Source organism: Pelobates fuscus, chromosome 4 (genome assembly GCF_036172605.1).
Source record: "Pelobates fuscus isolate aPelFus1 chromosome 4, aPelFus1.pri, whole genome shotgun sequence".
In the NCBI taxonomy this organism is placed as follows: Eukaryota; Metazoa; Chordata; class Amphibia; order Anura; family Pelobatidae; genus Pelobates; species Pelobates fuscus.
In genome coordinates, this window is record NC_086320.1 from 257,487,102 (window position 1) to 257,499,200 (window position 12,099).

The 12,099-nt window shown below is 34.4% G+C and overlaps 5 non-coding genes across 5 annotated transcripts; all 5 read right to left on the minus strand.

The window, feature by feature from the left end:
* Nucleotides 1-235: 235 nt before the first annotated feature.
* TRNAR-UCU (transfer RNA arginine (anticodon UCU)) lies at nucleotides 236-321 on the minus strand. Its single transcript is given in 2 exon segments — nucleotides 236-271; nucleotides 285-321. It is a non-coding gene; the product is annotated as a tRNA-Arg (tRNA).
* Nucleotides 322-3,542: 3,221 nt separating this feature from the next.
* TRNAR-UCU (transfer RNA arginine (anticodon UCU)) lies at nucleotides 3,543-3,628 on the minus strand. The gene is given in 2 exon segments: nucleotides 3,543-3,577; nucleotides 3,592-3,628. It is a non-coding gene; the product is annotated as a tRNA-Arg (tRNA).
* Nucleotides 3,629-6,090: 2,462 nt separating this feature from the next.
* Nucleotides 6,091-6,176, minus strand: TRNAR-UCU (transfer RNA arginine (anticodon UCU)). Its single transcript is given in 2 exon segments — nucleotides 6,091-6,126; nucleotides 6,140-6,176. It is a non-coding gene; the product is annotated as a tRNA-Arg (tRNA).
* Nucleotides 6,177-7,689: 1,513 nt separating this feature from the next.
* TRNAR-UCU (transfer RNA arginine (anticodon UCU)) lies at nucleotides 7,690-7,775 on the minus strand. Its single transcript is given in 2 exon segments — nucleotides 7,690-7,725; nucleotides 7,739-7,775. It is a non-coding gene; the product is annotated as a tRNA-Arg (tRNA).
* Nucleotides 7,776-10,996: 3,221 nt separating this feature from the next.
* TRNAR-UCU (transfer RNA arginine (anticodon UCU)) lies at nucleotides 10,997-11,082 on the minus strand. Its single transcript is given in 2 exon segments — nucleotides 10,997-11,031; nucleotides 11,046-11,082. It is a non-coding gene; the product is annotated as a tRNA-Arg (tRNA).
* Between the last annotated feature and the right edge of the window lie 1,017 nt (nucleotides 11,083-12,099).

Sequence of the window (12,099 nt, forward strand, 5' to 3'; positions counted from 1 at the left end):
GAGAATCAAAGTGTAATGTGATACATTAAGCTCAGGTTTCCATCATTATTAATTTAAATGTAATTGTTGGTAATATTTATTCAACTTTCTTAACTTCTTATTCTAAGATCCATTCTGAATGCATCTAGTTAACTACCTATGTTAGAGATTTGTTAAGATTGTTTTTCATGTTGTAGTTGTAGTATTGAAGGAGTATTTCTTACAAAGGTTTGACTGCTTTGTTAGCAAAACACAACGACTCTGGTGGGACTCGAACCCACAACCTTTGAATGCCTTCAATACACTAGAAGTCCAATGCGCTATCCATTGCGCCACGGAGCCTCATCTGCTTGTATATAGAAGGTCAACGAAAAAAAATAGCTAGAGCGATAAACAGTCAAAATGTAATATACTCTTTTACGCCACTGGCAATTAAAAAAAAAAAGATCTCTTTTTAAAAAAAATTCAAAGGTTATGCAGTGTTTTTGGATTGATCAGAAAATGGAAAATGTGTTAAATGTTTAAGCTGACAAAGATATTAAAACTGTCAAAAGTTTCTGAAGTGTTCTTTGGTGGACGAATCAGAAATTTTGACTTCTTTTTATATGTTGAGATTTCCATTTAACAACATAAATTACAACATTTTCATCCCTTTCCTTTTCCTGGTACAACTTACTGCCAATAGTGACAAAAGAAGGCCATACAGACATGTTAAGTGGTCTTTGGTAGAAAGCTCTGTACTTTTTTTTTCTTAAAGGACCACTCTAGTGCCAGGAAAGCATACTCGTTTTCCTGGCACTAGAGTGCCCTGAGGGTGCCCCCTCCCTCAGGGACCCCCTCCCGCCCGGCTCTGGAAAGGGGAAAAGGGTTAAAACTTACCTTTTTCCAGCGCTGGGCGGGGAGCTCTCCTCCTCCTCTCCGCCTCCGTTCCTCCCCGTCGGCTGAATGCGCACGCGCGGCAAGAGCTGCGCGCGCATTCAGCCGGTCACATAGGAAAGCATTCATAATGCTTTCCTATGGACGCTTGCGTGCTCTCACTGTGATTTTCACAGTGAGAATCACGCAAGCGCCTCTAGCGGCTGTCAGTGAGACAGCCACTAGAGGAAAAAGGGGAAGGCTTAACTAATTGATAAACATAGCAGTTTCTCTGAAACTGCTATGTTTATAAAAAAATTAGTTAACCCTAGCTGGACCTGGCACCCATACCACTTCATTAAGCTGAAGTGGTCTGGGTGCCTAGAGTGGTCCTTTAACTAATAAAAAGTTTCTGGAATTTGGGCAAGATGTTTCTGATTTGCACCTAACGATATGAGCTGACATCCATGGTTTAAGGGGAACAGCTCTTTGAGTCCTTTAATATAAATAGAGAATCAAAGTGTAATGTGATACATTAAGCTCAGGTTTCCATCATTATTAATTTAAATGTAATTGTTGGTAATATTTATTCAACTTTCTTAACTTCTTATTCTAAGATCCATTCTGAATGCATCTAGTTAACTACCTATGTTAGAGATTTGTTAAGATTGTTTTTCATGTTGTAGTTGTAGTATTGAAGGAGTATTACTTACAAAGGTTTGACTGCTTTGTTAGCAAAACACAACGACTCTGGTGGGACTCGAACCCACAACCTTTGAATGCCTTCAATACACTAGAAGTCCAATGCGCTATCCATTGCACCACGGAGCCTCATCTGCTTGTATATAGAAGGTCAACGAAAAAAAATAGCTAGAGCGATAAACAGTCAAAATGTAATATACTCTTTTACGCAACTGGCAATTAAAAAAAAAAAAGATCTCTTTTTAAAAAAAATTCAAAGGTTATGCAGTGTTTTTGGATTGATCAGAAAATGGAAAATGTGTTAAATGTTTAAGCTGACAAAGATATTAAATTTGTCAAAAGTTTCTGAAGTGTTGTTTGGTGGACGAATCAGACATTTTGACTTCTTTTTATATGTTGAGATTTCCATTTAACAACATAAATTACAACATTTTCATCCCTTTCCTTTTCCTGGTACAACTTACTGCCAATAGTGACAAAAGAAGGCCATACAGACATGTTAAGTGGTCTTTGGTAGAAAGCTCTGTACTTTATTTTTCTTAACTAATAAAAAGTTTCTGGAATTTGGGCAAGATGTTTCTGATTTGCACCTAACGATATGAGCTGACATCCATGGTTTAAGGGGAACAGCTCTTTGAGTCCTTTAATATAAATGGAGAATCAAAGTGTAATGTGATACATTAAGCTCAGGTTTCCATCATTATTAATTTAAATGTAATTGTTGGTAATATTTATTCAACTTTCTTAACTTCTTATTCTAAGATCCCTTCTGAATGCATCTAGTTAACCACATATGTTAGAGATTTGTTAAGATTGATTTTCATGTTGTAGTTGTAGTATTGAAGGAGTATTTCTTACAAAGATTTGACTGCTTTGTTAGTGTAATGTGATACATTAAGCTCTTTGGAGCTCTTTGAGTCCTTTAATATAAATGGAGAATCAAAGTGTAATGTGATACATTAAGCTCAGGTTTCCATCATTATTAATTTAAATGTAATTGTTGGTAATATTTATTCAACTTTCTTAACTTCTTATTCTAAGATCCCTTCTGAATGCATCTAGTTAAACACCTATGTTAGAGATTTGTTAAGATTGTTTTTCATGTTGTAGTTGTAGTATTGAAGGAGTATTTCTTACAAAGGTTTGTCTGCTTTGTTAGCAAAATACAACTACTCTGGTGGGACTCGAACCCACAAACTTTCAATGCCTTCAATACACTAGAAGTCCAATGCGCTATCCATTGCGCCACAGAGCCTCATCTGCTTGTATCTAGAAGGTCATCGAAAAAAAATAGCTAGAGTGATACACAGTCAAAATGTAATATACTCTTTTACGCCACTGGCAATTAAAAGAAAAAAAAAAGATCTCTTTTTAAAAAAATTCAAAGGTTATGCAGTGTTTTTGGATTGATCAGAAAATGGAAAATGTGTTAAATGTTTAAGCTGACAAAGATATTAAAACTGTCAAAAGTTTCTGAAGTGTTCTTTGGTGGACGAATCAGACATTTTGACTTCTTTTTATATGTTGAGATTTCCATTTAACAACATAAATTACAACATTTTCATCCCTTTCCTTTTCCTGGTACAACTTACTGCCAATAGTGACAAAAGAAGGCCATACAGACATGTTAAGTGGTCTTTGGTAGAAAGCTCTGTACTTTTTTTTTTCTTAACTAATAAAAAGTTTCTGGAATTTGGCAAGATGTTTCTGATTTGCACCTAACGATATGAGCTGACATCCATGGTTTAAGGGGAACAGCTCTTTGAGTCCTTTAATATAAATGGAGAATCAAAGTGTAATGTGATACATTAAGCTCAGGTTTCCATCATTATTAATTTAAATGTAATTGTTGGTGATATTTATTCAACTTTCTTAACTTCTTATTCTAAGATCCCTTCTGAATGCATCTAGTTAACCGCCTATGTTAGAGATTTGTTAAGATTGTTTTTCATGTTGTAGTTGTAGTATTGAAGGAGTATTTCTTACAAAGATTTGTCTGCAAAACACGACTCTGGTGGGACTCGAACCCACAACTTTTGAATGCCTTCAATACACTAGAAGTCAAATGCGCTATCCATTGCGCCACAGAGCCTCATCTGCTTGTATCTAGAAGGTCATCGAAAAAAAATAGCTAGAGCGATAAACAGTCAAAATGTAATATACTCTTTTACGCCACTGGCAACTAAAAAAAAAAAAAAAAGATCTCTTTTTAAAAAAAATTCAAAGGTTATGCAGTGTTTTTGGATTGATCAGAAAATGGAAAATGTGTTAAATGTTTAAGTTGACAAAGATATTAAAACTGACAAAAGTTTCTGAAGTGTTCTTTGGTGGACGAATCAGACATTTTGACTTCTTTTTATATGTTGAGATTTCCATTTAACAACATAAATTACAACATTTTCATCCCTTTCCTTTTCCTGGTACAACTTACTGCCAATAGTGACAAAAGAAGGCCATACAGACATGTTAAGTGGTCTTTGGTAGAAAGCTCTGTACTTTATTTTTCTTAACTAATAAAAAGTTTCTGGAATTTGGGCAAGATGTTTCTGATTTGCACCTAACGATATGAGCTGACATCCATGGTTTAAGGGGAACAGCTCTTTGAGTCCTTTAATATAAATGGAGAATCAAAGTGTAATGTGATACATTAAGCTCAGGTTTCCATCATTATTAATTTAAATGTAATTGTTGGTAATATTTATTCAACTTTCTTAACTTCTTATTCTAAGATCCCTTCTGAATGCATCTAGTTAACCACCTATGTTGGAGATTTGTTAAGATTGTTTTTCATGTTGTAGTTGTAGTATTGAAGGAGTATTTCTTACAAAGGTTTGTCTGCTTTGTTAGCAAAACACGACTTTGGTGGGACTCGAACCCACAACCTTTGAATGCCATCAATACACTAGAAGTCCAATGGGCTATCCATTGCGCCACAGAGCCTCATCTGCTTGTATCTAGAAGGTCATCGAAAAAAAATAGCTAGAGCGATAAACAGTCAAAATGTAATATACTCTTTTACGCCACTGGCAATTAAAAAAAAAAAAAAAGATCTCTTTTTAAAAAAAATTCAAAGGTTATGCAGTGTTTTTGGATTGATCAGAAAATGGAAAATGTGTTAAATGTTTAAGTTGACAAAGATATTAAAACTGTCAAAAGTTTCTGAAGTGTTCTTTGGTGGACGAATCAGACATTTTGACTTCTTTTTATATGTTGAGATTTCCATTTAACAACATAAATTACAACATTTTCATCCCTTTCCTTTTCCTGGTACAACTTACTGCCAATAGTGACAAAAGAAGGCCATACAGACATGTTAAGTGGTCTTTGGTAGAAAGCTCTGTACTTTATTTTTCTTAACTAATAAAAAGTTTCTGGAATTTGGGCAAGATGTGTCTGATTTGCACCTAACGATATGAGCTGACATCCATGGTTTAAGGGGAACAGCTCTTTGAGTCCTTTAATATAAATGGAGAATCAAATTGTACTGTGATACATTAAGCTCAGGTTTCCATCATTATTAATTTAAATGTAATTGTTGGTAATATTTATTCAACTTTCTTAACTTCTTATTCTAAGATTCCTTCTGAATGCATCTAGTTAACCACCTATGTTAGAGATTTGTTAAGATTGTTTTTCATGTTGTAGTTGTAGTATTGAAGGAGTATTTCTTACAAAGGTTTATCTGCTTTGTTAGCAAAACACAACTACTCTGGTGGGACTCGAACCCACAACCTTTGAATGCCTTCAATACACTAGAAGTCCAATGCGCTATCCATTGCGCCACAGAGCCTCATCTGCTTGTATCTAGAAGGTCATCGAAAAAAAAATAGCTAGAGTGATACACAGTCAAAATGTAATATACTCTTTTACGCCACTGGCAATTAAAAGAAAAAAAAAAGATCTCTTTTTAAAAAAATTCAAAGGTTATGCAGTGTTTTTGGATTGATCAGAAAATGGAAAATGTGTTAAATGTTTAAGCTGACAAAGATATTAAAACTGTCAAAAGTTTCTGAAGTGTTCTTTGGTGGACGAATCAGACATTTTGACTTCTTTTTATATGTTGAGATTTCCATTTAACAACATAAATTACAACATTTTCATCCCTTTCCTTTTCCTGGTACAACTTACTGCCAATAGTGACAAAAGAAGGCCATACAGACATGTTAAGTGGTCTTTGGTAGAAAGCTCTGTACTTTATTTTTCTTAACTAATAAAAAGTTTCTGGAATTTGGGCAAGATGTTTCTGATTTGCACCTAACGATATGAGCTGACATCCATGGTTTAAGGGGAACAGCTCTTTGAGTCCTTTAATATAAATGGAGAATCAAAGTGTACTGTGATACATTAAGCTCAGGTTTCCATCATTATTAATTTAAATGTAATTGTTGGTAATATTTATTCAACTTTCTTAACTTCTTATTCTAAGATCCCTTCTGAATGCATCTAGTTAAACACCTATGTTAGAGATTTGTTAAGATTGTTTTTCATGTTGTAGTTGTAGTATTGAAGGAGTATTTCTTACAAAGGTTTGACTGCTTTGTTAGCAAAACACAACGACTCTGGTGGGACTCGAACCCACAACCTTTGAATGCCTTCAATACACTAGAAGTCCAATGCGCTATCCATTGCGCCACAGAGCCTCATCGGCTTGTATCTCGAAGGTCATCGAAAACAAATAGCTAGAGTGATACACAGTCAAAATGTAATATACTCTTTTACGCCACTGGCAATTAAAAGAAAAAAAAAAGATCTATTTTTAAAAAAAAATTAAAAGGTTATGCAGTGTTTTTGGATTGATCAGAAAATGGAAAATGTGTTAAATGTTTAAGCTGACAAAGATATTAAAACTGTCAAAAGTTTCTGAAGTGTTCTTTGGTGGACGAATCAGAAATTTTGACTTCTTTTTATATGTTGAGATTTCCATTTAACAACATAAATTACAACATTTTCATCCCTTTCCTTTTCCTGGTACAACTTACTGCCAATAGTGACAAAAGAAGGCCATACAGACATGTTAAGTGGTCTTTGGTAGAAAGCTCTGTACTTTTTTTTTCTTAACTAATAAAAAGTTTCTGGAATTTGGGCAAGATGTTTCTGATTTGCACCTAACGATATGAGATGACATCCATGGTTTAAGGGGAACAGCTCTTTGAGTCCTTTAATATAAATGGAGAATCAAAGTGTAATGTGATACATTAAGCTCAGGTTTCCATCATTATTAATTTAAATGTAATTGTTGGTAATATTTATTCAACTTTCTTAACTTCTTATTCTAAGATCCCTTCTGAATGCATCTAGTTAACCACCTATGTTAGAGATTTGTTAAGATTGTTTTTCATGTTGTAGTTGTAGTATTGAAGGAGTATTTCTTACAAAGCTTCAGAGCCTCATCTGCTTTTATATAGAAGGTCAACGAAAAAAAATAGCTAGAGCGATAAACAGTCAAAATGTAAGATACTCTTTTACGCCACTGGCAATTAAAAAAAAAAAAAAAAGATCTCTTTTTAAAAAAAAATTCAAAGGTTATGCAGTGTTTTTGGATTGATCAGAAAATGGAAAATGTGTTAAATGTTTAAGCTGACAAAGATATTAAAACTGTCAAAAGTTTCTGAAGTGTTCTTTGGTGGACGAATCAGAAATTTTGACTTCTTTTTATATGTTGAGATTTCCATTTAACAACATAAATTACAACATTTTCATCCCTTTCCTTTTCCTGGTACAACTTACTGCCAATAGTGACAAAAGAAGGCCATACAGACATGTTAAGTGGTCTTTGGTAGAAAGCTCTGTACTTTTTTTTTCTTAACTAATAAAAAGTTTCTGGAATTTGGGCAAGATGTTTCTGATTTGCACCTAACGATATGAGCTGACATCCATGGTTTAAGGGGAACAGCTCTTTGAGTCCTTTAATATAAATAGAGAATCAAAGTGTAATGTGATACATTAAGCTCAGGTTTCCATCATTATTAATTTAAATGTAATTGTTGGTAATATTTATTCAACTTTCTTAACTTCTTATTCTAAGATCCATTCTGAATGCATCTAGTTAACTACCTATGTTAGAGATTTGTTAAGATTGTTTTTCATGTTGTAGTTGTAGTATTGAAGGAGTATTTCTTACAAAGGTTTGACTGCTTTGTTAGCAAAACACAACGACTCTGGTGGGACTCGAACCCACAACCTTTGAATGCCTTCAATACACTAGAAGTCCAATGCGCTATCCATTGCGCCACGGAGCCTCATCTGCTTGTATATAGAAGGTCAACGAAAAAAAATAGCTAGAGCGATAAACAGTCAAAATGTAATATACTCTTTTACGCCACTGGCAATTAAAAAAAAAAAGATCTCTTTTTAAAAAAAATTCAAAGGTTATGCAGTGTTTTTGGATTGATCAGAAAATGGAAAATGTGTTAAATGTTTAAGCTGACAAAGATATTAAAACTGTCAAAAGTTTCTGAAGTGTTCTTTGGTGGACGAATCAGAAATTTTGACTTCTTTTTATATGTTGAGATTTCCATTTAACAACATAAATTACAACATTTTCATCCCTTTCCTTTTCCTGGTACAACTTACTGCCAATAGTGACAAAAGAAGGCCATACAGACATGTTAAGTGGTCTTTGGTAGAAAGCTCTGTACTTTTTTTTTCTTAAAGGACCACTCTAGTGCCAGGAAAGCATACTCGTTTTCCTGGCACTAGAGTGCCCTGAGGGTGCCCCCTCCCTCAGGGACCCCCTCCCGCCCGGCTCTGGAAAGGGGAAAAGGGTTAAAACTTACCTTTTTCCAGCGCTGGGCGGGGAGCTCTCCTCCTCCTCTCCGCCTCCGTTCCTCCCCGTCGGCTGAATGCGCACGCGCGGCAAGAGCTGCGCGCGCATTCAGCCGGTCACATAGGAAAGCATTCATAATGCTTTCCTATGGACGCTTGCGTGCTCTCACTGTGATTTTCACAGTGAGAATCACGCAAGCGCCTCTAGCGGCTGTCAGTGAGACAGCCACTAGAGGAAAAAGGGGAAGGCTTAACTAATTGATAAACATAGCAGTTTCTCTGAAACTGCTATGTTTATAAAAAAATTAGTTAACCCTAGCTGGACCTGGCACCCATACCACTTCATTAAGCTGAAGTGGTCTGGGTGCCTAGAGTGGTCCTTTAACTAATAAAAAGTTTCTGGAATTTGGGCAAGATGTTTCTGATTTGCACCTAACGATATGAGCTGACATCCATGGTTTAAGGGGAACAGCTCTTTGAGTCCTTTAATATAAATAGAGAATCAAAGTGTAATGTGATACATTAAGCTCAGGTTTCCATCATTATTAATTTAAATGTAATTGTTGGTAATATTTATTCAACTTTCTTAACTTCTTATTCTAAGATCCATTCTGAATGCATCTAGTTAACTACCTATGTTAGAGATTTGTTAAGATTGTTTTTCATGTTGTAGTTGTAGTATTGAAGGAGTATTACTTACAAAGGTTTGACTGCTTTGTTAGCAAAACACAACGACTCTGGTGGGACTCGAACCCACAACCTTTGAATGCCTTCAATACACTAGAAGTCCAATGCGCTATCCATTGCACCACGGAGCCTCATCTGCTTGTATATAGAAGGTCAACGAAAAAAAATAGCTAGAGCGATAAACAGTCAAAATGTAATATACTCTTTTACGCAACTGGCAATTAAAAAAAAAAAAGATCTCTTTTTAAAAAAAATTCAAAGGTTATGCAGTGTTTTTGGATTGATCAGAAAATGGAAAATGTGTTAAATGTTTAAGCTGACAAAGATATTAAATTTGTCAAAAGTTTCTGAAGTGTTGTTTGGTGGACGAATCAGACATTTTGACTTCTTTTTATATGTTGAGATTTCCATTTAACAACATAAATTACAACATTTTCATCCCTTTCCTTTTCCTGGTACAACTTACTGCCAATAGTGACAAAAGAAGGCCATACAGACATGTTAAGTGGTCTTTGGTAGAAAGCTCTGTACTTTATTTTTCTTAACTAATAAAAAGTTTCTGGAATTTGGGCAAGATGTTTCTGATTTGCACCTAACGATATGAGCTGACATCCATGGTTTAAGGGGAACAGCTCTTTGAGTCCTTTAATATAAATGGAGAATCAAAGTGTAATGTGATACATTAAGCTCAGGTTTCCATCATTATTAATTTAAATGTAATTGTTGGTAATATTTATTCAACTTTCTTAACTTCTTATTCTAAGATCCCTTCTGAATGCATCTAGTTAACCACATATGTTAGAGATTTGTTAAGATTGATTTTCATGTTGTAGTTGTAGTATTGAAGGAGTATTTCTTACAAAGATTTGACTGCTTTGTTAGTGTAATGTGATACATTAAGCTCTTTGGAGCTCTTTGAGTCCTTTAATATAAATGGAGAATCAAAGTGTAATGTGATACATTAAGCTCAGGTTTCCATCATTATTAATTTAAATGTAATTGTTGGTAATATTTATTCAACTTTCTTAACTTCTTATTCTAAGATCCCTTCTGAATGCATCTAGTTAAACACCTATGTTAGAGATTTGTTAAGATTGTTTTTCATGTTGTAGTTGTAGTATTGAAGGAGTATTTCTTACAAAGGTTTGTCTGCTTTGTTAGCAAAATACAACTACTCTGGTGGGACTCGAACCCACAAACTTTCAATGCCTTCAATACACTAGAAGTCCAATGCGCTATCCATTGCGCCACAGAGCCTCATCTGCTTGTATCTAGAAGGTCATCGAAAAAAAATAGCTAGAGTGATACACAGTCAAAATGTAATATACTCTTTTACGCCACTGGCAATTAAAAGAAAAAAAAAAGATCTCTTTTTAAAAAAATTCAAAGGTTATGCAGTGTTTTTGGATTGATCAGAAAATGGAAAATGTGTTAAATGTTTAAGCTGACAAAGATATTAAAACTGTCAAAAGTTTCTGAAGTGTTCTTTGGTGGACGAATCAGACATTTTGACTTCTTTTTATATGTTGAGATTTCCATTTAACAACATAAATTACAACATTTTCATCCCTTTCCTTTTCCTGGTACAACTTACTGCCAATAGTGACAAAAGAAGGCCATACAGACATGTTAAGTGGTCTTTGGTAGAAAGCTCTGTACTTTTTTTTTTCTTAACTAATAAAAAGTTTCTGGAATTTGGCAAGATGTTTCTGATTTGCACCTAACGATATGAGCTGACATCCATGGTTTAAGGGGAACAGCTCTTTGAGTCCTTTAATATAAATGGAGAATCAAAGTGTAATGTGATACATTAAGCTCAGGTTTCCATCATTATTAATTTAAATGTAATTGTTGGTGATATTTATTCAACTTTCTTAACTTCTTATTCTAAGATCCCTTCTGAATGCATCTAGTTAACCGCCTATGTTAGAGATTTGTTAAGATTGTTTTTCATGTTGTAGTTGTAGTATTGAAGGAGTATTTCTTACAAAGATTTGTCTGCAAAACACGACTCTGGTGGGACTCGAACCCACAACTTTTGAATGCCTTCAATACACTAGAAGTCAAATGCGCTATCCATTGCGCCACAGAGCCTCATCTGCTTGTATCTAGAAGGTCATCGAAAAAAAATAGCTAGAGCGATAAACAGTCAAAATGTAATATACTCTTTTACGCCACTGGCAACTAAAAAAAAAAAAAAAAGATCTCTTTTTAAAAAAAATTCAAAGGTTATGCAGTGTTTTTGGATTGATCAGAAAATGGAAAATGTGTTAAATGTTTAAGTTGACAAAGATATTAAAACTGACAAAAGTTTCTGAAGTGTTCTTTGGTGGACGAATCAGACATTTTGACTTCTTTTTATATGTTGAGATTTCCATTTAACAACATAAATTACAACATTTTCATCCCTTTCCTTTTCCTGGTACAACTTACTGCCAATAGTGACAAAAGAAGGCCATACAGACATGTTAAGTGGTCTTTGGTAGAAAGCTCTGTACTTTATTTTTCTTAACTAATAAAAAGTTTCTGGAATTTGGGCAAGATGTTTCTGATTTGCACCTAACGATATGAGCTGACATCCATGGTTTAAGGGGAACAGCTCTTTGAGTCCTTTAATATAAATGGAGAATCAAAGTGTAATGTGATACATTAAGCTCAGGTTTCCATCATTATTAATTTAAATGTAATTGTTGGTAATATTTATTCAACTTTCTTAACTTCTTATTCTAAGATCCCTTCTGAATGCATCTAGTTAACCACCTATGTTGGAGATTTGTTAAGATTGTTTTTCATGTTGTAGTTGTAGTATTGAAGGAGTATTTCTTACAAAGGTTTGTCTGCTTTGTTAGCAAAACACGACTTTGGTGGGACTCGAACCCACAACCTTTGAATGCCATCAATACACTAGAAGTCCAATGGGCTATCCATTGCGCCACAGAGCCTCATCTGCTTGTATCTAGAAGGTCATCGAAAAAAAATAGCTAGAGCGATAAACAGTCAAAATGTAATATACTCTTTTACGCCACTGGCAATTAAAAAAAAAAAAAAAGATCTCTTTTTAAAAAAAATTCAAAGGTTATGCAGTGTTTTTGGATTGATCAGAAAATGGAA